Source organism: Macaca thibetana, chromosome 17 (genome assembly GCF_024542745.1).
Source record: "Macaca thibetana thibetana isolate TM-01 chromosome 17, ASM2454274v1, whole genome shotgun sequence".
NCBI lineage: Eukaryota > Metazoa > Chordata > Mammalia > Primates > Cercopithecidae > Macaca > Macaca thibetana.
The window spans coordinates 60,596,434-60,618,407 of NC_065594.1; the positions used below are offsets into that span (position 1 = coordinate 60,596,434).

General features: G+C 37.1%; 1 pseudogene; it reads left to right on the forward strand.

Annotated features, from left to right (window-relative positions):
• The first annotated feature begins 2,719 nt into the window (after nucleotides 1–2,719).
• LOC126940620 (PWWP domain-containing protein 2A-like) overlaps nucleotides 2,720–21,974 on the forward strand; it is a 94,293-nt pseudogene continuing 75,038 nt past the window's right edge.

The following is a 21,974-nucleotide window of genomic DNA, read 5'->3' on the forward strand; positions in this document are numbered from 1 at the left end:
CATCTAAAAAAGTTATTCTAAGTTATTTGTGTGATATACACAAAATTATATGGCTGAAATAAAAAATATGGTGAAGTTATATTAGAATCTTATTCTCCTTTGCTTGCTGTATCATTGTTAAATAATATGAAAAGCAGCCTCATTGTAAAATCAGCCTTTCCACTTTATTAATATAAACAGAATTAAGCTTTATTTAAAAAAATCTTCAAAATATTAAATATTTAACTACTTAATATCTCTAAAATATTAAAATATTATTTGAATGCTTCTTATTTATACAAGGTAACATGTAGAAGGTCTTTCCCCTCAAAGCATTTGCCATCTAGCACTGTTTCTCCACATAAATAACACAAACATGCTTTTTTCAAGCTCTCATAGTATTTTGTATCTTTTTTCAGAATTTATTCACTCTTCATGGTGTACTTATTTTTTAAATAATTTATTTAATGTCCACCTTTACGGCTAGACTCTAAACTCCATGTGGATGAAAAGAGTGTACCTTTTGTTAGTGTCATATTCCTAGTGCCTAACAGAGTGATGAGCACATCACTGACATTCTGCATAGAATTAATTACTGACTCATGCAGACTGTGCGAATTGTTACAAGAGGTACAATCTAAAGAAAGAGTATTAGGGAGGTATACATTACTGTGTGGATTCTGTGTTCATTTGGAAAAGTTGGTTCAGATTTAAATGACTTGAAATTGGAAAAGAGAGAGTGGATAGGCAAAAAAAGAATAGCATGTTCAATGTTTTGAGGCAACTCAGGAGGAATAAATATTTATGAAACAGTGAATTACTCAGGACCACTAGAACCTGTGTTAGTCAGGAAGTGGGAGTGTGGGGTGGCAGTGAGACCTTGAACACCTGAGTCAGATTATTAGAAAACTTAAGGAATTTAAAGTTTTTATTTAATGTTGAGAAATTTGGGGGGATTGTATAATTTTGGTTAAGTGGCTAAAATAAATTACATTTTAGTCATATATCTTCCCAATTTAAAGAAAGAAAACATTGTTTAAAGGCAAAATAAACTTTTTTAAGATCAGAAACTGTAAGTTTTAGCCTTGGTAAGTAGAGTAACTTCCATAGTTCCTAGCATGTTTTAGGCATTGGGCATATATTCCTGATTAGATGTTCATTTGAATTTGTTAACTGAAATAATATTCTGAAAGTGATGAAGTGATTCGTGCTTTGTACAACAGGTAGATAAGATATAGGTAACTAAGATAGATAAGAAGACAATAATTTAACAGTCATTAGATGAATAAAAATTAATATATACACATGAACACAAAAACAAATGCACACACTTAACCACACATATAGACAGGAATATACACAGACATACCCACAGAAGTACACATTTGCACATACAAGTACATGCACACGTACACAAACACACAGACATCCACACACATATGTGAGAAAGACAATAGGTAAAATATTAGGATCATGCTGTAGAAAACACAGACAAAACTCACAGAATATCAAGGAAGATGATATCAGAAGGGCAGACAAAGAACAGATGGAAGATAATTTGCAACAAGTTAAAAAATAATGAGTTCATTCTGTGTGATGAAGGGTTCATCCTAAGCCGATTATCACATTGTAGGCAGATTTCCCAAACTCATATTGTGCATTGCCAAATACTTACCCATCACACACTACCTATACTAGAATCTGGGCCTGCGGACAGTTGGCATATATTTACCAAATATTATAATGTTTACTTTTTCCCTTACAGAATCAAATGCCTGTTTTAAAGAAAAGGAAAAATATAGAAAAACAAGAACCACAATCCATTGCCAGAACCCAACATTAAGTATACTAACAGTTGGGTTTTAAAAACATTTTCATTCTAATTTTTAAATCTATACAACAGGTGTTTCATGCCAACTTGTTGGGGCAGCGCTCTCTGAGGTGGGCGGCTTCACAAGTGTGGTCCACTCCAGGTTTTAGAATTTGCCACTTGTTAGAGCCCGGTCTGCCCGAGGTGAAGGAGGAAAAAACGGGAGGAAAATGGCGGCCAAGGCTGCACCGGCGGAGACAGCGCGTACGCAGGGAGTGGGGCCCCGGCCAGGCCGGGCTGGGAATAGAATCTGTCCCCAGCAGCGAGGCTCGCACTGATCCCCTCCCAGTCACGGCCCCTGAAGTGTCTGTGCCCAACCGTGAGGCCGCCGCCCAGGAGCCCGCTCCTAAGGCAATGCCGCTGCTGTCGCTGCGGGGAGCTTGCCCGCAGCCTGAAGGCAGAGGGGCCGGAGCTGGAGGCTGAGGGGAAGCTGCTTGAGAGGGTGACGGATCTGAGGCAGCCACGCCTCTCAAGAGTCTGACCTTACCCGCCTTTGCCTGCCTCGCCTCCGAAGCATCCCAGCTCCTGAGGAGTGCGAGGAGACTCGGTATGCCTCCTGCCGCAGCACCTGGGGACTCGTGCCGCCGTCGGGCAGGGGCGGCGAGGGGGGACTTCTTGGTGTCGCAGCTGACCCCGGGCTCGGAGGTGCAGGTCACGCTGCATTGAGGACGTGCTCATCTTGTCGTCCTTCCTCGGGTAGACGCTCTTCTCCGGGGTCCTCGTGGATCTGTTCAAAAGAGACCATGAAACATTTGGTGCCATAGCCCAACTTTTGGTGGGAAACATATACAGCTCTTCTGGTGATGCTGTTTGGGCTCGCATCCCTGTGACAGTATTTCCCAAAAGGGACTATAAAGATAACCCGCAGCCATGTAGCTTCAACCTCATACATTCCAAGAAGGGACGGAAGTCAAGTGTGAAGTGAATGGTACTGTTCCCAGTGACCTTTTTCCTGCCCTACCTCGTGTGCTAAGCTTGCCTGAAAGCCTGTGGACTTCCAAAACATCACCTCTTTCCCATGAAGGACCACCTTATCCTCCCTGCTCTATCAGAATCCATCTAACCAATCAGTACCTCAGCCCCCTCCTCAGAAAATTAAGCTACCCAAACGAAGATATTTGGGGAAGAACCCACTTCAATAATCCCATTAAACTGTGACCTAGGCAAGTCGTATGTGATAAATGTTTAAAAAAAAATGCTGTTGTTGAAAATAAAATTAGAAAAGGTAGTAATGCAAGTGACTGCTAAATATGACAGTAAAAAACGGAGATATGAAAATGTACCTACTGTGAACAAAAAAGTAAAAACTGGCCATAAAGTGGATGGAAAAACCCAAAATGAAAGCCAGAGAAGAAATTCTGTGGTTATGGTTTCAAATACTGCTCACAGAAGAGGCAGAGTAGTAAATGTTTCTGCTCAGGTAGATAGGTCAAAAGCTCAGTTAAGTACTAAAAATCAGCTCCTAGAGTAAGAACATGGATCATGCAAAAGCTCAGGGAATTGTCAAAAATTGCCAAGGAAAAGGCATAAGAGAAGCAAACTGAAGCCTGTACTCCAAAAATGCACATTCGAAAGTCCATTTCATGGGTGAATATCAGAATCCTAGTCAGGTGCCCTTCTGCCCAGGTTTCATTTAAAAACACAGAGGTACAGGAATGAAGAAAATGACTCTTCTCTGAAGACAGGACTCGAGGAAGTGTGGAGTGCAGAGATGGTCCCCAACTCCAGTCTTGCTGCACCTCTATGCGCTCACCAGGTAAAGGCCTTCTGAAAATCAGAGTCCCTGAAAAGGCCGGGAAGAGGCCAGCAGTGAGAGGTTCAGGACCCAACTGAAATGCATGCTCCTGGTGAACTGGATGAACCATAGACATTGGACAAAAAGGGCAGCAAAAGCATTATCTCTGGACTTAAACCAAAAGATATCTGACACTTCCCATGCGTCAGTGTGTAGCATTGATAGCATAGATGATTTGAAATCATCCAACTCTGAATGTAGCTCCTCGGAAAGCTTTCATTTTCCTCCAGGCAGTATGCATGCACCTTCCAAATCCTTCACTTCCTTCTCGTCAAAGGAAGAGGAAAATTTCAGTAATTCCTTGAAAATGAATCTTCCAAAATTGTCTCTAAATGCATCATACCACATGGCAGGACCATATGTGTTGGGGACATTGTTTGGGCCAAGATACATGACTTCCCTTGGTGCCAGCCCCTGTTCTTACTAAAGATAACGGCCTTTTAGTCCTATAGGAGGACTGTATTTTATGGTTCAATTCTCCAGCATTTTTTTTCTCTCTTCTGTACCTTTCTCACTTTTTAGAAAACTTCCAGACACACTTGAATAAGAAGAGAAGGGGCCTGTATTGCAAGGCTATTACAGAGGCAGCTAAAACTGCCAAGCAACTGACCTCTGAAGTAAAGGCTCTGTTGACTGTTTGAAACATAAACACAGTAAGGTAGGCAAGACCATTGGAAGTCGTCATAGATTTTCAGTCTGTTTAGGAATAATTTCTACTACATAACTTGGCCAAATTGGAGAGAGATTGCACTGAATTGGCTATTTTAAAAAATACTTACCTTATAGCCATTTTTAGACTCAGAAGCTTAAACTGAACATGTAATCAAAATTTGGTCTTAAGGAAGTGAGATTTTAGGAATATTTTTCAGTTTTGAAGTCTAAAACCATTCCAAGGCATAGAAACCATAGCCTCAAATTGAAATTGAATTTTCGTGAGGACTGTTAATTGTTATTTGTACCTAATACCATGTGTATGTGTGTGTGTCTATGTAAAGTATAGCCTGTGACTATGGAACATGGACACAGGCTGCATATTGGGGATTGCTGTAAGGGCTGGTGAGGTGCAGGAATAGTGTGGATATTTAACGACTACTTATTTTTAATGTATTTTTATTTCAGTAGCTTGAGGGGTACAATTGGTTTTTGGTTCCATGGATGAACTGTGTAGTGGTGAAGTCTAGCATTTTATTGTGCTTGTCACCTGATTAGTGTACATCAAACTGTTGGGGTGATCAGACCCAACACCAGGTCATGGGGGCAACAAAGTTAGGCAGAGTCAAGGAATTGAGAAAAAAGTTTGAGAAGTAAAGTGGGACCAGGGGGCCATCACAATTGTGGAGGCTGCGAAGGCCCCAAGCTCTGGGAGTTCATGCTATTTATTGGTAATCCAACAAAGAAACAGGTGGTGAGAATGTGGTGGTCAAAAGGGCAGGTGCACGATCTACAGCTGTGATGGTTTAGCATTTATATGGAACATGTTCTGCTACTTGAGATAATGGGAATACAATTGATCCAAGAGCCTAGGAGGGCTAGAAGCAAGGAGCCAGCAAGTCTAGACACATTCCAGAGGACATTATGCAAGCCCTGCCTTAACTTTCTTCCCAACACTCAGCTTTTTCCCAACATCAAACCCAACATGCAGTTTTTCAGTTCTCATTCCCTACCACCTTACCCCCTTCTGAGTCTCCAGTATCCATTATACCAGTCTATATGTCCTTGCGTACGCATAACTTAACTCCCACTTATGAGTGAGAACATGCTGAATCTGGTTTTTGATTCATGAATTACTTCATTTATAATAATGTCCTCAAGTTCCATCCAAGTTGTGCAAAGACATTATTTCATTCTTTTTTATAGCTGAACAGTATTTCATGGTGTGTGTGTGTGTGTGTGTATGTATATATATACACACATCACATATTATTTATCCAGTCATCGGTTGATGGGCACTTAGGTTGGTTCTGTATCTTTGCAATTATGAATCACGCTGTGATAAACAAACATGTGCTGGTGGTGTCTTTTTGATACAGTGGCTTCTTTTCCTTTGGGTAGATAATAGTGGGATTGCTGGATCAAATGGTAGGTCTACTTTTAGTTCTTTGAGAAATTTCAATACGGTTTTCCATAGAGGTTGTGCTAATTTACATTCCCACAAACTGCGTGGAAGCATTCCTTTTTCCTCACATCAACACTAACATCTATTGTTTTTTAACTTTTTAGTAATGGCCATTCTAGTTGGGGTAAGGTGGTATTTTAACGCTTTAATTTGCATTTCCCTGATGATTATTGATGTTGAGGAGTTTTTTCATGTTTGTTGGCAATTTGTATATCTTCTTTTGAGGAATCTCTAGTCATGTTCCTTGCCTACTTTTAAATGGGATTATTTTGTTTTTCTCTTACTGATTTGTTTGAGATCCTTATAAGTTCTGGATATTTGTCCTTTGTCGGATACATTGTTTACAAACATTTTCTCCCATTCTGTGGGTTTTCTGTTTACTCTGATGATTTTTTTTTCTTTTTCTATTTTTTTTTGCTATACAAAAGCTTTTGTTTAATAGGCCCCATTTACTTATTTTTATTTTTGTTGCCTTTGTTTTTGGGGTCTTACTCATTAATTCTTTGCCTAGGCCAATGTCCAGAAGAGTTTTTCCTAGGTTTTCATCTAGAATTTTTATGGTTTTAGATCCTAAATTTAGATCTTTAATCCATCTTTAGTTAATTTTTTATGTGGTGAGAGATAAAGATCCAGTTTCATTCTTCAATATGTGGCTATCCAATTTTCCCAGCACTGTTTATTGAATATAGTATCCTTTTCCCAGGTTATATTATTGTATGCTTTGCCAAAGATCAGCCAGTTGTAGGTATTTGGCTTTATTTATTGGTACTCTATTATGTTCCATAGGTCTATGTAACTACTTTTATACCAGTACCATGCTGTCTTGGTTACTGTAGCCTTGTAGTATAATTTGAAGTTGGGTCATGTTATGCCTCTAGATTTCTTCTTTTTGCTTAGGATTTCTTTGGCTATTTAGGCTCATTTTTGGCTCCAGATGAATTTTGGGATTTTTTTCTAAATCTGTGAAAAATACTATTGTTATTTAACATTTTTATTAGAATTGCATGAATCTGTAGATTGCTTTGGGAATTATGGTCATTTTCACAATATGGATTCCCCCAATTTATGACCATGGGATGTATTTCCATATGTTTGTGTCATCTATGATTTCTCTCAGCAGTGTTTTGAAGTTCTCCTTATAGAGATTGTTCATCTCCTTAGTTAAGCATATTCCTAGGTATTTTATTTTTTTCTAAATATTGTAAAAGGGATTGAGTACTTGATTTGAATCTCAGCTATGTCATGGTTGGTGTATAGCAGTGCTACTAATTTGTACATTGATTTTGTAACCAGAGATTTTCGTGAAATCATTGATCAGATCTAGGAGTCTTTTGGAGAAGTCTTTAGGGTTTCTAGTTACAAGATCATATCATCAGCAAACAGAGTTTGACTTTCTCTTTCCCAATTCTGAAGTCCTTTATTTATTTCTTTTTCCTGATAGCTCTGGCTAGGGCTTCCAGTGCTATGTTGAATAGAAGTGGTGAAAGTGGGCATCCTTGTCTTGTTCTGGTTCTTAGGGGGAATTCTTTCAACTTTTCTATGTTCAGTATGATGTAGGCTGTGAGTTTTTTATATATGGATTTTATTATCTTCAGGTGTGTTCTTTCTGTGCCTAGTTTGTTGAGGATTTTTATCACAAAACAATGCAGGATTTTATTGAATGCTTTTTCTGCATCTACTGAAGTGAACATACGGTTTTTGGTTTTAATTCTGTTTGTATAATGTACTTAATTTATTATCTTGTGTATATTGAATCATCCATGCATCCCTGGAATGAAACCTACTTGATTATGAAGAATTACTTTTTTGATGTGCTGCTGGATTTAGTTAACTAGTATTTTGTTGAGGATTTTTGCATCTATATTTATCAGGGATATTGGTTTGTAGTTTCCATTTTTTGTTATCTCCTTTCCTGGCTTAGTATCAAGGTGATACTGGCTTCATAGAATGAGTTAGGGAGGATTCCATCCTTTTCAATCTTTTGGAATAGTTTCAGTAGAATTGGTACCAGTTCTTCTTTGAATGTCTGGTAGAATTTGGCTATGAACCCATCTGGCCCTGGGCTTTTTGTGTGTGTGTTGGCAGTTTGTTTTTTCAATTACTGATTTGCTCTCACTGCTTGTTATTTGTCTCTTCAGGATTTCTATTTCTTTCTGATTCCAGCTAAAGAGGTTCTAAATTTATCCATTCCTGCTAGATTTTCTAGTTTTGCATAGAGGTGTTTATGTATACTTGAATGACCTTTTGTATTTCTGTGGTGTCAGTTGTAATGTGTCCATTTTTATTTGTTGCAGGAAGTCAGGGACTCCGATGGGAGGGACTGGCTGAAGCCATGGCAGAAGAACATAAATTGTGAAGATTTCATGGACATTTATTAGTTCATCAAATTAATGCTTTTATAATTTCTTACGCCTGCCTTTACTGCAGTCTCTGAACATAAATTGTGAAGATTTCATGGACACGTATCACTTCCCCAGTCAATACCCTTGTGATTTCCTGTGCCTATCTTTAATGTCATAATCCCATCATCTTCATAAGCTGAGGAGTATGTATGTCGCCCCGGGACTCTGTGATAATTGCATTAACTGTGCAAATTGTTTGTAGAGCATGTGTGTTTGAACAATATGAAATCTGTGCACCTTGAAAAAAGAACAGGATAACAGCAATGTTCAGGGAACAAGGGAGATAACCTCAAACTCTGACTGCCAGTGAGCCGGGTGGAACAGAGCCATATTTCTCTTCTTTCAAAAGCAAATTGGAGAACTATTGCTGAATTCTTTTTCTCAGCAAGGAACATTCCTGAGAAAGAGAATGCGTCCCTGAGGGGAGGCCTCTAAAATGGCCACTTTGGGGGCAGCTGCCTTTTACAGTCGTAAACAAAGGGATGAAATAAGCCCCCGTCTCCCGTAGCACTCCCAGGCTTATTAGGATGAGGAAATTCCTGCCTAATACATTTTGGTTAGACTGGTTGTCTGTTCTCAAACCCTGTCTCCTGATAAGATGTTATTGATGACAATGCATGCCTGAAAGTTCATTAGCAATTTTAACGTCGCCCTATCCTGTGGTCCTGTAATCTTGCTCTGCCTCCATTTGCTTTGTGATATTTTATTACCTTTTGAAGCATGTGATCTCTGTGACCCACACCCTATTCGTACACTCCCTCTCCTTTTGAAAATCATTAATAAAACTTGCTGGTTTTACGGCTCAGGGAACATCACGGAACCTGCCGACATGTGATGTCTCCCCTGGACACCCAGCTTTAAAATTTCTGTCTTTTGTACTCTTTCCCTTTATTTCTCAGACCACCTAATGCTTAGGAAAATAGAAAAGAACCCACATTGAATATCAGGGGTGGAGTTTCCCCGATATCTATTTCTCATTGAGCTTATTTGAATATCTCTTCTATTCTTGGTTAACCTAGCTAGTAGTCTATCAATTTTGTTTATCCTTTCAGAGAACCAGCTTTTTGTTTCATTGATCTTTTGTATTTTTTTGTTTCAATTTCATTTAGTTCTGCTGTTATCTTTGATATTTATTTTCTTCTGCTAGCTTTGAGTTTGGTTTGTTCTTTTTTCTCTGGTTCCTTGAGGTGTGACATTTGCTTGTCAGTTTGTCAGTTTGTGATCTTCCAGACTTTTTGATGTAGGCATTCCGTGCTGTAAACTTTCCTCTTACCACTGTTTTTATTGTATCCCACAGGCTTGATAACTTTTGTCACTAGTGTCATTCATTTTGATAATTTTTAAAATTTCTATTTTGATTTTATTTTTAATCCAGAAATAATTTAGGAGCAGATTGTTTAATTTCCATGTACATGTATAGTTTTGGAGGGTTTCTTTTGGAATTGATTTCTAATTTTATTCTGCTCTGCTCTGAAAAGATATTGGCTATTATTTCAATTTTTAAAAATTTATTAAAACTTGTTTTGCAACCCATCATATGATCTATCTTGGAGAATGTTCCATGTGCTGGTAAGAAGAATGTATAGTTCACAGTTCTTGGGTAAAGTGTTCTGTAAGTATCTGTTAGATTCCATTTGTTCTAGAGTGCAGTTTAAGTTCAGTATATCTTTGTTGACTTTCTGCCTTGATGATTTGTCTAGTGCTGTCAGTGGAGTGTCAAAGTGCTCCACTATTACTGTGTTACTGTCTATCTCTTTTCTTAGGCTTAGTAGTAATAGCTTTATGAATCTGGGAGCTCTACAGTTAGGTGCGTATATAGTTAAGATTATTAATATATTTGTGTTGAATTGATCCTTTTATTATTATATGACTTTGTCTTTTTTTTTTGCTTAAATAATTATTGTTGCTTTAAAGTCTGTTTTATCTAGGAATAGCAATTTCTGTCACTTTGGTTTATATTTACATGAAATATCTTTTTCCACCCCTTTATCTTGAGTCTGTAAGGATCCTTTACATTTTAGATTTGTCTCCTGAAGATAGCAGATATTTGGTTTGTGATTCTTAAAAATCCATTCTGCTAATTTGTATCTTTTAAATTGAACATTTAGGCCATTTACATTCAATGTTAATATTAAGATGTGAGGTAATGTTCCAGTGATCATGTTGTTACCTAGTGACTTTGTTTCCTTCATTGTGTTATTGTTTTGCAAGCCATTTGCATTTTATGCTTCCAGTGGTTCCATTCTGTTGTGTTCCAACCTTTTGTTTCAAGATACATAACTCCTTTTAATGTTTATTGTAGGGCTAGTTGGGCATTGACAAATTCCCTCAGCCTTTGTTTGTTTGAGAAAGGCTATTTCTTCATCATTTATGACACTTAATTTTGTTGGATACAGAATTCTTGGCTGACAATTATTTTGTTTATGGAGACTAAAGATAGGACCCCAAATCCTTCCTAGGCTTGTAAGATTTCTGCTGAGAAATCTGTTAGTAGTTCGATAGATTTTCTTTTAGAGATTATCTGATGTTTTTGTCTCACTGCTCTTAAAATTATTTTCTTTACGTCGACTCCAGATAGTCTGATGATTATATGCCTTGGTGATTTCTCTCTTTTTTTTTTGTTTTTGCAACGAATCTCCTAGAAGTCATTTGAGCTCCTTATATTTGAATGTCTAAATCTCTAGCAAGACCCAGTAAATTATACTTGATTATTATTTCAAATAGGTTTTTCAAACTTTTTGCGTTTTCTTCTCCCTCAGGAACATGTATAATTCTTAGGTCTGGCCAGTTTACATAATTCCATATTTCTTGGAGACTTCGTTCACTTATTTTCAATATTTTTAAAAAAAGTTTTTGTCTGGTTGAGTTCATTCAAAAGCCTCATCTTTGAGCTCTGAAATACTTTCTTCTACTTGGTTTAGTTTGTTTTTAAAACTTTCCACATCATTTCATAGTTTCCTAAATGTGTCTTTCATTTCCAGAAGTTCTATTTCTTTTTCTCTGAAATATCTATTTCTTTAAGAAGTTTTTCATTCATATCCTGAATTGTTTTAAATATTTTTAATGTTGACTTTCACCTTTCTCTGTATCTCCGTAAGTAACTTAATAACCTTTTGAATTCTTTATCTGGTATTTTAAATATTTCATCTTTATTTGGATCCACTGCTGGAGAGTCCAGAAAGATAATTCTGGTAATGTGAAAAACAGGGTTCTGTAACATCCCCTGAAGATCACACTAACTCACCAGCAATGGATGCACTAAGCTTCACAAATATGCTAAAGGATTAACTGAGAGTGACAAAACCAACATTTAAAATACGGATACAGTGGCTCACTCCTGTAATCCCAGCACTTTGGGAGGCCAGGTGGGTGGTTTGGATCACAAGGTCAAGAGATCGAGACCATCCTGGCCTCATGGTGAAACCTGGTCTCTACTAAAAATACAAAAATTAGCTGGATGTGGTGGCACATGCCTGTAGTCCCAGCTACTTGGGAGGCTGAGGCAGGAGAATTGCTTGAACCCAGGAGGCGGAGGTTGCAGTGAGCCGAGATCCTGACACTGTAAGACTCCATCTCAAAAATAAATAAATAAATAAATACACTATTGTTTATTTAAACACATATAAATATAATCAATTCGATAGTGACACATAAAATACTTCTATGTGTATTCTCAGTAAGAAGGGTGAAAAACTATTTTCTCTGTTTACATAGGCTCTGGCTTGGAGTAGGGAGGACAGTGGGATGCTAAAGACAGTACCTGAGTTAAGATTATTAGGATCTGATATGCAGGGTAGGTTTGATTGTACAATTTCTCTCTTTTTTTTTTTCATCTGAGAATACCTTGATTTTTCTTCCAGTCCTGAAAAATATTTTGCTGACTATAGAGTTCTGGGTTAGTAGTTTATTTTTTTTTTCAGTTCTTAGAAAATGTGTCACTTCCTTCTAACCTCTGTGGTTTCTGATAAAAAAAATCCATTGTAATTCAAATTATTTTTCCCTAGAGATAAAGTGTAGTTTCTGTCTCACTGCTTTCAAGATTTTTCTTTGTCTTTATTTTCCAAAGTTTGAGCATTATGTGTTTTGCTGTGATTTCTCTGAGTTATACTGTTGTCATTCATCCAGCTTCTTGATTATGTAGATTTATTTCTTTTGCCAAATTTGGAAATATTTTTCACATATTTCTTTAAGTTTTTAGCCCCACATTCCTTATTCTCTTCCCCTAGAACTCTGATGACACAAATGTTAGCTCTTTTCTTTTTGTCCCACAAGTCCCTCTGACTGTGTTTATTTTATATTTTTAGTATATTTTCTTTCTGTTGCTCACATTTGACAATTTATATTTTCTATTTTCAAGTCCATTAGTTGTTTTGTCTTCCCTCTCCATTTTGTTTTTGAACACATCCATTTATATTTTTAAAAACAATCATATTTTTCATTTCTTAAATTTCTATCTAGTATTCTTTATATCTTCTCTCTCTTTGCTGAGATGTCCTTTTTTTTTTTTCTGCTGAGTCTTTATGTGTTTTAATTGGTCGAAGCATGTTCATAATTGCATATTGAAGCAATTTTATAATGGTTGCTGTAAAGTCTTTGTCAGTTAATCCTAATATCTCTCTCATCAGCGTTGACTTCTATTAATATTTTCTTCATTCACTTTGAGAATTTTCTAATTCTTAAAGTAATCAGTGACTTTTGTTTGAAACTTGGAAGCTTCTATTATTATGTGTGAGACTCTGGATCTTATTTAAATCTTTGTTTTAGCTGACTTCTTTGACACCACTCTTTCAGGGGACAGTTGGAGAGGGGGAATCAGTGCTGTTGCTTTGTAAGTGCTGTTAGGTGAGAGAGGAAATCTAGGCTCCCTACTCAGCCTAATAACATCTGGGGAAAGTTTCTCATTACTGCTGGGCAGAGATGGGAATTATGGCTCCCCAGGTGAAATCCACTCATACTTTTCTGGCTAAGATGGCTAGGAGTGCCTCTTTACTGCTCCCACATTCCTCTACTGACACCGTGGAGAGAGTGACCTCATTTGTCAAGGAGGTGGTGAGAATACTGACTCTCCACTAACTCCTTCAGGCACCACCCTCAGCAGATAGAGGAGGGGACACCTTATTATTACTATTAATAGATGGGAGTAAATAGCCAGATTTTCTCTCTGACTTTGTTGATGAGGAAGGGGATAAGACTACCATTTTTCTTTCGACGTTTGGCTTGAGTCAAGCAGTTATTGCTGAAGGTTTCTTGCTAAGCTGCCCATTCTGTTTTTTTTTTCTTTTTTTTTTTGTTGTTATTGGTGTTGTTTTGTTTGTTTAGGAAGAGTAAGATTTTTCTGTGGCTTTCATTTTATTTCACTTTTCCCATGTCTGTTGGATTGCCAGCTTCTTCAGCTCCAAGTCTGGGATACATGTGAGGAACTCACCATCATGGTGTTCTTTGCGTCCTTATGTTCCTAGCTGCTAGCTGTTCTGACTTTTTTTTTTTTCCTATTTATCAGGTTTGCTCTGTTTGCTTTTGTGTAACAATGCCAGGGTTTTTAGTTGTACATTGTGGAAGAATAGGGAAATGTTTGCCTACTCCATTTTCTCACATGACAGAATTGGGCAAATAGATTTTGAGAAAAGAATTTGAGTTTATTAATGGAAAAGCAGAAGGCTGAAAAGTTACTTAGTCTGAACGTCAATTGAAACTCTGTGCAGAGATTGGTAATCAGTCATCTTCATTTTCACTCAGAATTATCAAGAAACAGACTGAAAGCTGTATATTAAATCACAGTAACAATTATCTGACCAGTTTCTTTAAGAGGAATTTGTTAAATAGTCTTTGTCAGCAATTTCTACAAATAGAACAGGTTTTCATTGGATTCTGCTTAAATAATCCAAATCAAGTTGTAACTTGAAGAAGACTTTTAAGATATTTTTCAATCCTTTATTGATATAGGTAATAATAAATCTCTTAACATGTTATAAGTGTTAAATAGGCATTTAGTTGCTTTACTAAAGATCTTCTGTGTGGGTAACATTGCCTTTAAAGTAATAATTTTAAAGGGAACTTGAGTTTATTTTATTTCCTTATATTTCTTTCAAAGGGTAAATAGTTCCAGCCCTAGAATAGAAGTGCATAATTTCCTGGGACTCCTCAGATGAGTAGCCAAAGGGAGAACTGCTTGACTACATAAAATTTAACATATTTTTAAGCAAAATCATACATATCCAAATGTGGGTTCTGGCAGTTTGGGATGTCATGTCACTATGAGGAATTCCCAAAGGGACTCTGAAACGCTTATGGAATTACTGTGTTACAGCAGTAAACACAGTAGGCATAATTTCTCTATAGTCATAACAAAGTATGATCTGTGTGATATACTTTGTGTAGTAAGTAATACGAGTGTAATATAACAAGACTAATTTTGCTTAATTTTTAACTGCACCATGTGATAAAATATAGCCAAATTGTAATTATTTTCATGAAAATATAGATAAATTCCAACATTTAAAAAACCTGTAATTTGTTGTAAACTTTGAAGCTATGCATGTGATGTGTTCTTGTTTATTATATATAATCAATTATGAGAAAGTTAAAAAATAACCAAATATTCTAGGAAATAATTGTCTTTTTGTGTGTGAAGAAACCAATCATCCAAAAAAATATTTCCAAGAAATATGTCCTGCCATGTTAAACTAAGCATTTGCATTGTTTAATTCAGTAGTTGCAAATCCCAGGTTCATGGACCGAGATTCTATCTGTTGGTGCACCTTAATCTGCTACTGTGTTCCACAGTTATTGAATATACCCTTATCTGACATCATCCCTTAGAAAATGCAGCTTGTGAACACCAGATGAGAAAATATACTTGAATAACAGGAAAATCTAAATCTACTCATACTGGACCAGTAACACTAATTTTATTTTTTATGTCGAGAAAATTTGCACAATTAAATGGAATAGCTGAGGTTTGTATAAATGGTAAATACAATGAGACACTTAACAAAGTCTCTGGTCCTAATCTGTTATAGGCATCTGCCCCCGGAACACATCCACTTGTGTAAGATACTGTTTGCTTAAGTTAGTATCCAAAAATGTAATACTATCCTTTTTAAAATTTTCCACATTATGTATATTTTCACTTTGCCTAATCCACTTGGCCTTAACTCACAGTTTAAATTAATATTCATTGAGCGCATATACTGTCTAAGACAGTGTACTATTTCTACAAGACATATAGGGATGAAGTACACGCAGAGCCTGACTTCAAGAATTCCAGTAAGTGAGCCTCCAAACCCCACACCACCTTAGTGTACATTTATCTCTCATTCTAAACACAAAATGAAAGGAACCAGGAAAAATGAAAATCTATTAGCACTAAGAGAAGAGGCTACGCAATAGCTGAGTAGGTCTGGGTAAAGAAGCTGTTTTGGATTGATGAGAATGAGCCCAACTGATTCCCTTACAAGAAAGTCTAAACCACAGATCTTGTTTTAATCGTTCTGATAGCCTCGGGGGATTCCTAACTGGGGAATCCTAAACCCCTAATGAAATACTTTCTTAGACTGAAATGATGTTGAGCCCTGAATGGGTAATGCCATTAGGCTTGAGAATCTATTTGTTGCCATAGCCCATTACCAAGTGAATAATTGTGCAAGGGAGAATCACAAACACAGCTTGGAAGGAAAAAGGAGAAAAAAATAAAGAGAAAGGACACAAGTTATGGCCTTAACTTGACTAGTAGAACCTCAGAGGAAATATTCTTGGTGGTGTGAAATCTTAGACATTTTTCACTTCTTTGGTTAATTCCTAGGTATTTAATTTATGTGTGGCTATTGTAAATGGTATTTAAAAAAAAATTCTTTTTCACATTGTTCACTGTTGGCATATAGAAATGTTATTTATTTTTGTATGCTGATTTTGTGTCCTGCAACTTTATCAGTTCTAGTAAGTTTCTTGTGGAGTCTTTTGAGTTTTCTAAATATAAGATCATATCACCTGCCAACAAGGATAATCAACTTCCTCCTTTCTACTTTGAATGCTCTTTCTATCTTTCTCTTGTCTGATTGCTTTGGCTAGGATTTCCAGTACTATGTTGAATAACAACGATGACAGTGGTATCCTTGTGTTTCAGATCTTAGAGGAAAGGCTTTTAGTTTTTCTCCATTCAGTGGGATACTAGCTGTGAGTCTGTTATATGTAGCTTTTATTATGTTAAAGTATGTTACTTCTAACCCCAGTGTTTTGAGGGTTTTTATCTGAAGGGATGTTGAATTTTATCAAGTGCTTTTTCATCATCAATTTAAATGCTCATATGGGTTTTGGTCCTTAGTACTGTTGATGCAATGTATCATACACATGATTGATTTGTGTGTGTTGAACCATCCTTGCATCCTAGGGATAAATCCCTCTTGGTTGTGATGAATGATCTTTCTAATATGTTGTTGAATTTGGTTTGCTAGCATTTTGTTGAGGGTTTTTGCATTAGTATTCATCAGATATATTGGCCTGAAGTTTCTTTCTTTTTTTTTCTTTTTGATATGTCTTTGTCTGGTTTTGGTATCAGGGTAGATACCAAATTCATAGAATGAATTTGGATGTATTCCCTCTTTTTCAATTTTTCAGAATAGTTTGAGTAGGATTGATATTGGTTCTTCTTTAGATGTTTGGTAGAATTCAGCAGTGAAACCATTAGGTCTTGGGCTTTTCTTTACTGGGAAACATTTTATTATGGCTTCAATCTCATTATTTGTTATTGGTCTGTTCAGGTTTTGTATTTCTTCTTGATTCAATCTTGGTAAGTTGTATGTATATAGGAATTTGTTCATTTCTTCTAGATTTTCCAATTTATTGGCATATAGTTGCTCATAGTAGCCAATAATAATACTTTGAATTTCTGCAGTATCAGTTGTAATGTCTCCTTTTTCATTTCTGATTTTATTTATTTGGGCCTTCTCTCTTTTTTACTTAGTCTAGTTAAAGGTTTGTCAATTTAGTTTAACTTTTCAAAAGTAAAACTTTGTAACAATTTTATCTTTTGTTTTGTATTTTTTTTCAATTTCATTTATTTCTGCTCTGATCTTTATTATTATTTTTTTTCTCCTACTAGTTTTGGGTTTGGTTTGTTCTCACTTTTGTAGTTCTTTAAGATACATCATTAGATTGATTTTTTGAAGTTTTTCTTATTTTTTTGTTGTAGGCACTTGTAGCTATAAACTTCCCTCTGAGTACTGCTATTGCTGTATTCCATCGGTTTTGGTATATTGTGTTTTCTTTATCATTTATTTTTAGACATTTTTCAATTTTCTTCTTAATTTTTTCATTGATCCACAGGTCATTCAGGAGAATATTGTATAATTTCCATGTGTTTATATATTTTCCAAATTTCCTGTTATTAATTTCTAGTTTTATTTCATTGTGGTCAGACAATAGGCTTGATACATATATTTTTAATGTTTTAAGACTTGTTTTATGACCTAATATATGGTCTATCCTGCAGAATGATCCACGTGTTGAGGAAAAGAATGTTTATTCTGCAGTCCTTGGATGAAATGTTCTGTAAATATCTATTAGATCCATTCGGTTTATAGTGCAGATTATGTCTGATGTTTCTTTGTTGATTTTCTGTTTGAAAGATCTGTCCAATGCTGAAACTTGGGGGTTGAATTCTGTAGCTATTATTGTATTGGGGACTATCTCTCTCTTTACCTCTAATAATATTTCTTTTATACATCTGGGTGCTCTAGTTTTGGGTACATATATATTTAGAATTGTTATATCCTCTTGCTGTAGTGACATTTTTACCATTATATGGTGATCTTCTTTGTCTCTTCTTGTAATTTTTGTCTTGAAGTCTATTTTGTCTGATGTAAGTATGGCTACTCCTACTCTTATTTTTGGATTCCATTGGCATGGAATATCTGTTTGTATCCCTTTATTTTCAGTTTCTGTGTGTCTATATAGGTGAAATGTATTTCTCATAGATAGCAGATCAATGGGTCTTGTTTTTTTTATTCAGTCAGTATATGTATTTTGATTAGAGAGTTTAGTCTATTTACATTCAATGATACTGATAAGGACTTACTTTTGCCATTTTATTGTTTTCTGGTTGTTTTGTGGTCTTCTCTTCCTTGTTTCTTTCCTTCTTGTCTTCCTGTGGTGAAGGTGATTTTCTCTAGTGATATGATTTAATTTCTTGCTTTGAAAATTTGTGTGTATCCATTTTGTTTCTTTTTTGGTTTGAGGTTGCCATGAGGCTTGCAAATGCTCTTATAACCCAGTATTTTAACCTGATAACAACTTGACACTATTTGCAAAAACAAACAAGGAAAAAGAACACTAATAAAAACTCCATGCCTTAGTTTTATTTATTTATTTATTTATTTATTTATTTATTTATTTATTTGAGACAAAGTCTTGCTCTGTCGCACAGGCTGGAACACAGTGGCGTGATCTCAGCTCACTGCAACCTTCGCCTCCTGGGTTCAAGTGATTCTCCTGCCTCAGCCTTCTGAGTAGCTGGGATTATAGGCATTAGTCACCACGCCTGGCTAATTTTTGTATTTTTAGTAGAGACTGGTTTCACCATGCTGGTCAGGCTGATCTCAAACTCCTGACCTCATGATCTGCCCACCTCAGCCTCCCAAAGTGTTGGGACTACAGGCATGAGCCCCCATGCCTGACCCCGTGACTTAATTTTATCCCCTTGCTTTTTAGCTTTTTGTTGTTTCTATTTATATCTTATTGTATTGACTGTGTCTGGAAAAGTTATTGTAGTTATTATTTTTGATTGGTTCATCATTTAGTCTTTTTACTTAAGAGTAGTTTATATACCACAGTTATAGCGTTATAATATTCTGTGTTTGTAAAATACAAAATTCTGTGTACTTACTATTACCAGGAAGTTTTGTACCTTCAAGTGATTACTTATTGCTCATTAATGCCTTTTTCTTTCTGATTGAAGTACTCTTTTTAGCATGTGTTATAGGACAGGTCTGATATTGGTGAAATCCCTCAGCTTTTGTTTGTCTGGGAAAGTCTTTATTTGTCCTTCATGTTTGAAAGATACTTTCACTGGCTATACCATTCCACAGTAAAAGTTTTCTTCCTGCAGTACTTTAAATATGTTATGCCACTCTCCTGGCCTGTAAGTTTTCCAGTGAAAAGTCTGCCAGCAGACATATTGGAGTCATTTTGTATTAGTTGTTTCTTTTCTCTTGCTGCTTTTATAGTCAATTCTTTCTTTATCCTTTACCCTTGGGAGTTTGATTATTAAATGCCTTAAAACAGTCTTCTTTGGGTTAGATCTGCTTGATAGTCTATAACTTTCTTGTACTTGGATATTGATATATTTCTCCAGGTTTGGGAAGTTCTCTATTATTGTCTCTTCTTTCTACCCCTATCTCTTTCTCTACTTCCTCTTTAAGGCCAGTAACTCCTAGACTTGCCCTTTTGAGGTTATTTTCTAGATCTTGTAGGCTGGCTTCATTGTTTTTTATTTTATTTTATTTTTTGTCTCCTCTGTATATTTTATTTTTCTTTCTTTACTTTATTTTATTTATTTATTTAATTTTTGAGACAGGGCCTTGCACTGTCACCCAGACTGGAGTGCAGAGACACGACCTCAGCTGACTGCAACCTCCACTTCCCACGTTCAAGTGATTCTTGTGCCTTAGCCTCCCAGGTAACTAGGATTACAGGCATGCACCACCACACCTGGCTAATTTTTGTATGTTTAGTAGAGATGAGTTTTCACCATGTTAGCCATGCTGGTCTTGAACTGCTGGCTTCAAGTGATCAGCCTACCTTGGTCTCCCAAAGTGTTAGGATTACAGGCATGAGCCACCTCAGCTGGCTCCTCTGTGTATTTTCAAATAACACTAATTCTTGCTTCTGTTTGACCCATTCTGCTATAGAAGGACTGATACATTCTTCAGTATACCAGCTGCATTTTTTTCAGCTGCAGAATTTTTGCTTGATTCTTTTAAAATTATCTCAGTCTCTGTTAAATTTATCTGATAGAATTCTGAATTTCTTCTCTGTGTTATCCTGAATTTCTTTGAGTTTCTACAACAGAGCTCTTTTGAATTCTTTGTCTGAAAGGCCACATATCTCTGTTTCTTCTGGATTGGTCCTTGGTGCCTTATTTAGTTCATTTGGTGAGGTTATTTTTTCCTGGATGGTGTTGATGCTAGAAGATGTTCTTGGTGTCTGGGCATTGAAGGGTTAGGTATTTATTTTAGTTTTCACTCTCTGTGCTTATTTATAGCCATCCTTCTTGGGAAGGCTTTTCAGATATTTTAAAAACTTGGGTGTTGTGATTGAAGATGTATCTCCTTTAGGGGACACTGGAAGCCCAGTAACACTGTGGTTCTAACAGACTCATAGAGGTACTGCCTTAATGGTCTTGGACAAGATCCAGAAGAATTCTCTGGATTACCAGACAGAGACTCTTGTTTCCTTCCATTTCTTTCTCTCAAATGTACAGTCTCTCTCCTTGTTCTGAGTTGCCTAAAGCTGGAAGTAGAGTGACACAAGCACTCTGTGGCCACCACCACTGTGACTATACTGGGTCAGAACTGAAGCCAGCACAGCACTGGGTTTTACCTAAGGCCTGCTGTAACCACTCCCTGGCTACTACCTATATTCACTCAAGGCCCTGGGGTCTATAATCAGAAGGTGGCAAATCCAACCAGGCCTGTGTCCTTCCCTTCAGGGCGTTGAGGTCCCTTCAGCCCCGGGTAGGTCCAGAGGTGTCATCTAGGAGTCAGGGACTAAAGTCAAAAACCTTATAATTCTATCTGGTGTCCTGTTGTATTGCAGGTGAGCTGACAAACCATATGATACGGTCCTTCCCACTCTTCCCTCCCCTTTCTAAAGGCAGAGGAGCCTCACGTTGTAGCCACTAACACGTCAGGAGGAGTACTGCCAGACTACTGCTGATATTCCCTTAAGGCCCAAGGTCTTTTAAGTCAGCTTGTCATGAATGCTGCTGGGCCTTGGACTCACCCATCAGGGCAGTGAGTTTTCCTCTGGCCCAGGGCAGGTCCAGAAATGCAGTCTAAGAGTCATGGAGTTGGGGACTCCAAGAACCCACTTGGTGCCCTACCGTTGTATTATTCAGGGTTCTCTAGAGGGCAGAACTAATAGGATAGATGTATATATAAAGGGGAGTTTATTAAGGAGTATTTACTCACACGATCATAAGGTGAAGTCCCACAGTAGGTCATCTGCAAGTTGAGGAGCAAGGAAGCCAGTCCAAGTCACAAAACTTCAAAAGTAGGGAAGCTGACAGTACAGCCTTCAGTCTGTGGTCGAAGGTCCAAGAGTCCAAAAGCTGAAGAACTTAAGTCTAATGTTTGAGGGCAGGAATCATTCAGCACAGGAGAAAGATGTAGGCTAGAAGACTCAGCCAGTCTAGTCCTTTCACATTCCTCTGCCTACTTTTATGCTGGCCACGCTGGCAACTGATTAGATGGTGCCAACCCAGATTGAGGGTGTGTCTGCCTCTCTCAGTGTACTGACTCGAATGTTAATCTCCTTTGGCAACACCCTCACAGACACACCCAGGAACAATGCTTTACATCCTTCAATCCAGTCGAGTTGACACACTCAATACTAACCATCACAACCCTCCTCTGGCCATGCTGGTACCTAAGGTGAATGACAAAGTCCCCTTTTCCCTCTGCTTTTCTCAAGTGGAAGGAAGTTTTCCCCATAGCTACCACAGCTGGTTATGTGTTGATTCTCACCTGAGGCCATCAAGTCTCAGAGGCTCATCCAAGGCCCTTGATGTAGTCCCTGGGTATTGCTTCTGGCTACTCA